Source organism: Scyliorhinus canicula, unplaced genomic scaffold (assembly GCF_902713615.1).
Source record: "Scyliorhinus canicula unplaced genomic scaffold, sScyCan1.1, whole genome shotgun sequence".
Classification (NCBI taxonomy): domain Eukaryota; kingdom Metazoa; phylum Chordata; class Chondrichthyes; order Carcharhiniformes; family Scyliorhinidae; genus Scyliorhinus; species Scyliorhinus canicula.
Window position 1 is genome coordinate 592041 of NW_024056010.1, and position 5183 is coordinate 597223.

The following is a 5183-nucleotide window of genomic DNA, read 5'->3' on the forward strand; positions in this document are numbered from 1 at the left end:
GATGTGCTGCAATTCTAATCAATAAACAGATCCCTCTTTCGGTTACTCAGATCATTGCGGACACTAATGGGAGATACGTGGTGGTCAGTGGGTCACTGGCAGGTACATTGGTGGTGTTGGTGAATGGCTAAGCCCCTAACTGGGACGATGTGGCATTTGTAAAAAAAATTGTTGGGATCCATCCCAGACCTGGATACACATCAATCAATGCTTGGCAGAGACTTCACTTGTGTACTGGATCTGGAAATGGACTGGTCCAAGCCCATTCAACCGCTATAAATATACAATAACGGAGTGGAATCCGGACGGACCATCTGGCGTGACCCAGGCACCGGAAACGACAACAGCAAACCCGGAAAAAAAGATAAATAAATCTGTTCACATCAGTAGATTGTAAAAGGATTATGGGACACAGATTTAAGATTGTGAGCAAGATCTACAGGGGAGATATGAGGAAGAAATTTTACAGAGTGCGTGGTAATGATCTGAACTCAATGCCGACACACAAAGGTCGATAATCTCCAGGTCCTGATAACCCGAATGGTGCTGTCAGAATTTGATGTGAGGATTGGTTGTGAGTTTCCTGTCTGCGAATCCCTTTCTAAGTCCCTGTGAAAGAAGTTTACAACGGAATCACTGTCAGTCCAGAAATAAAATTCAGGAAAGATAAACATTTTTCCCGGTTTGAATTTGCTGTGTGTAAATCCTCCCCTACTAATCCCCTGTAAAAGGAGTTTCCAAAAGTAATCACTGTCAGTCCAGGAGAGAAATTCACCACATTCTCCCCTCCTGCTCCCTGGTCCAGGATGACCGCTCATGCCCCCGCTGCACACTGACCCTCTTGTCATCAGCAGTCCCCTGATTTGAGGGTGATGTTGACTAACATTGCGTGTTTCTGCCCTAGGGCTTCATGTGGCTGAACAGAGCCGCAGAGCTTTGGACACATGGAGCAGGATGTCCAATGGGACAGTGAAATCCGGAGAGCAGGATTGGCTTCCTTTTCTTTCCATCTCTGCCACCGCTTTGCATCATCATTCAGACATTGGGACTCAAAGACTAATCCAGTTTGATGGACAAGTTGTCTCCATTCTGAACAATGGGGAACAAGCTCCTCCCACTCATTGTGACATCGCCCCGACAAAGATGAGAAACGCGCATGCGCCCTGCACATCCAATAAAGGTGGCGGCCGTTAACCCGAGCCGAAATGAGGAGTTGCAGCTCGCTCGGTACAAACGGGGTCCCGGAAACTTTTCCGAGGATTGTAGCTTAAAACAGTTTTACACGACGTTTCCGCGGCTCCCACGATCTCTTGCTCCCTCCATATTGTTAATCGCCTCTCACTCATTTCAGATCTGAACAAGACGCTCTTCTCCATTGCCATTACCCCCACTGCGCATGCTTCAATCACAGTCGGCCCCGCCCCTCATTCATTCCGATTGGTTGGAGGTCTAGCTGCTCCTGGTCTGTCCTCTAATCCCGCCCCTCCTCTTCCTATTGGTCGGGAGCTGCCGTCAATCACCCGGGCATGTGACGCTTCCAGATGGTGAGAGCGGCCACAGGCTCAGGCTGACTCGCTGATTGTCCAATAATAACAGTGAGAGTCTCAGTGGGACAATCAGACAATAATAGTGGAGATGGGACCCAGAGGGGAAACAGCAAAGGATTCACTCACTTTGAGTGTAACCAACAGTGTCTGCTCCAACAAGAGTCAGGCTGCAGTGTGTGTGAGTGAACACATCATTGCATCCAATGTAGAATCATAGAATCCCCTCAGGCAGAAGGAGGCCATTTTGACCCATGAAGTCTGTAGCAACCCTCTGAAAGAGCACCCTACCTTGGCGAATTCCCCACCCTATCCCCGTAACACCTCCCGGGGACAATTTAGCACAGCCAATCCACCTAATCTGCACATTTTTGGACTGTGGGAGGATACCAGAGCACCCGCGAAGGAAATCTACGCAGATGCAGGAAAACTCGACAGAGACAGTGACCCATGGTCAGAATTAATCATAGAATCTACAGCGCTGAAGCAGACCATTCGGCCCATCAAGTCTGCACCAGCATTACCTGATCTGGCCAACTCACTGAATGTCGTTAATTTTGAATTGCCTAGTAAGCCACTCAGTTTAAGGACAATTAGGAATGGGCAACCAAGCTAGTTTGCCCGTGACCACTAGCATGCCATAAAGAACAGAGAAAATCAAAGGGCTGTTTCCAGTGCCGGTTTCCAAGGAATCGGTACTGGGCCCTTCACTCCTGGTTTACATCATTGATTTGAAATTAAATGTAGGAACATGAAGAAGAAGTTTACCTGTGACACAAAAAATGATTGAACACTTGAGGAATAAGGAAGAAAGCTAGAGGGAAAACAAGGCAAAGGATTACATGATAAATGGCAGGACAGGACTAGGTAGGCCAGAGCTAGATTCCTGTGCACAGGAAGATTGCACCAGAGAGAGCAGAGGGGATTTAAGAACATCAGCCAGAAATTGACAATGTTTGCTCTGAGGAAAGTTTGGATAAACTGGAGCTGTTTTCTTTGGAACAGAAAAGACTGAGGGGAGACCAAAATTAAATTTTGAAAAAGCAGCCCAGCTAGCTCAGTCGGTAGAGCATGGGACTCTTAATCCCAGGGGCCGTGGGTTCAAGACCCACTTGGGCGCTTCAGCTTCTTTAATCTGAGGAATATTGAGTTGAGCTGACTGTTTATGGTAGCACTGTTGCGCCAGGGTGCTGGGTTCAATTCACACTGGGGACACTGTCTGCGCAGTCTAACATGTTCTCCCAGTGTCTGTTTGGGTTTCCTCCGACAAGTCCTGAAAGACATGCTTGTTAGGTGAATTGGAATCTGAATTCTCCCTCTGTGTACCCGAATAGGTGCCAAAGTGTGGTGACTAGGGGATTTTCACAGTAACTTCATTGCAGTGTTAATGTAAGCCTACTTGTGACAATAATTAAGATTATTCTAAATGTATAAAATGCTGGGGGAACATGGTGGCACAGTGGCGTGTGCCTGCATGCTGGGGACCCAGGTACAATCCTGGCGCCAGGTCACAGTCTGTAAGGAGTTTGCAATCTTCCATTATCTGTGTGCCCCAACCCTAACCCCCACAACCCAAATATGTGTAGGTCAGGTGGCTGGCAAACACTAAATTGCCCCTAATTGGAAAAAGCTCTAAATGTATGTATTTTTTTAAATTCTGAGTGATCTATATAGATTGGATAGGAAGGTCCTATTCCCTTGGTTGAGGGATACATATAAAAGGGGGCAGAGATTAGGGAAGGACTAGGTGGTTTAGAGGTGGTCAGGATCTGTGACATGCTGACAGAAACCCTCAGAACATTTGTAAAGTATTCGATAGACATTTCAATTGATGTAACTTAAAAAGCTACAGACCACAATCTGGAAATGAGATTAGGCTGAATACCGACTTTGCAGCCCCGGTGAGCTAAATGAAATGCCACAGGAACAACAAACTCAATAAAAACCCGGATAGTAACTCTCACTACTAAAAGGTCAACAGTTTGCCCCAGTTTAGCTGCCAAGTATGATAAGAATGAATGAAATGAAAATCACTTATTGTCACGAGCAGACTTCAATGAAAGTTACTGTGAAAAGCCCTAGTCGCCACATTCCGGCGCCTGTCGGGGAGGCTGGTACGGGAATCGAACCGTGCTGCTGGCCTGCTTGGTCTGCTTTAAAAGCAGCAATTAGCCTGTGAGCTAAACAAGCCCCTAATGCGGACATTCCAAATTTACCTGCATACAAATGAGTACAACAGCAAGTTATTTAACTTCCCCAATGTGATCGGGTATTAGTCTAAATTTAACCCGGATATGGTCATTTAAATTTTCCCAGTCACTCTGATCTGAACTCTTTTGTCCTCAGACAGAACAGACAAACCATTTTACCTCCCAATGATATTCAGCTCCTGATGAATCGAGTAATCAGTCAGAGGATGATGTGATGTGATGTTTGGTTTGAAGTTCCCGTGGCAAATCCTCCTCTTTCTAAATGAGTTTCCAAAGGAATTCATTCTCTGTCCAGGAAAGAAATTCACAAGATTCTCTCTTCCGGCTTCCGGTTCTGGATGGCCCGCGCATGCGCCCTGCTGCACATTTTCCGCTGAGAAAGATGGCGGCCGCGCAGGCGCCCCTGCTGCATATCGCCACCGAAACAGATGACAGCCGTTAACAGGGGCCGATCAGAGAGAAAAACACCGATGCGGCTGCACATTCGGTACAAACAACGAAACGTCATCAAAAGTGTCGGAACCAATTTATCACCCTGAGGAAATAAAATGGAATATGGCCAGATAAGGCTACCCGGAATGCCCCGGCGAGGCCGAATTGCGCCCTATCTCCATCTCAGGAGTCAGAATGCTCAGGAGTCAGAACGCGCAGGCGCAAGTTGCCCCGTCCCCGGAAGTGGCCTCTCTGTGTGGAGCATGCGCGTTGCTGCTCCGGGCTGAGCGCAGCCGCAGTGAGAGTGAGTGCGGCTCCCAGAGGCTGAATGAGAGCCGCCGCGAGCGGGACAATGGTCAGAACCCAAACCCCCCAATAAGACCCATTGGTTTTTATGTCAGTCTGCAGACAGGAGCTGGAGAACTGAACCCAGGCAGAGGTGAGGGAGGGAGAAAACTGGGAGTGGAGGAAAGAGATGGTGAGATGGGTTTTGGATTTCAGCCCAGGGAGGTCGGAGAGTGTGTGGGACGGGGATTTACAGCTTTGGGTGAACAAGAGAGGGAAAAATGTTCCAGAGAAACTAGAATTGTCTGTTCAGAATTTATATGCTCCCACTGACAGTGATGGCTTTGTAACATCCTTTACAGATAATTGGAAGTGGAGGATTGGCCAACAGAAACTCAACCAAACATCATATCGAAATCATAGACAGCCACTCAATTCAATTAAGAGCTGAATATCTTCAATCTGTGAATTTGGAAGGAGAAGGGTTTTGTTCTGTTTCAGCAGTGTGACTGCAAAAGCACCGAGACCCACCCCCATTGAGAGTTTCCAGTCCACTGACTGTGGAGAGAGTTTAACCAGTTACACAGCCTCAAAAAGAGTATCACATCATTCACTGCAGGGAGAAAGTAAACGCTTATTGTGTGTGGACAAAGCTTCAACCGGGAGAGACATAAAGACCCCTCAACATGGAGAAACTGTGGAAATGTGCGGA

The 5183-nt window shown here is 47.3% G+C and overlaps 1 non-coding gene across 1 annotated transcript; it reads left to right on the forward strand.

Annotated features, from left to right (window-relative positions):
* The first annotated feature begins 2590 nt into the window (after positions 1 to 2590).
* trnak-cuu lies at positions 2591 to 2663 on the forward strand. Its single transcript has one exon. It is a non-coding gene; the product is annotated as a tRNA-Lys (tRNA).
* The last annotated feature ends 2520 nt before the right edge of the window (positions 2664 to 5183 follow it).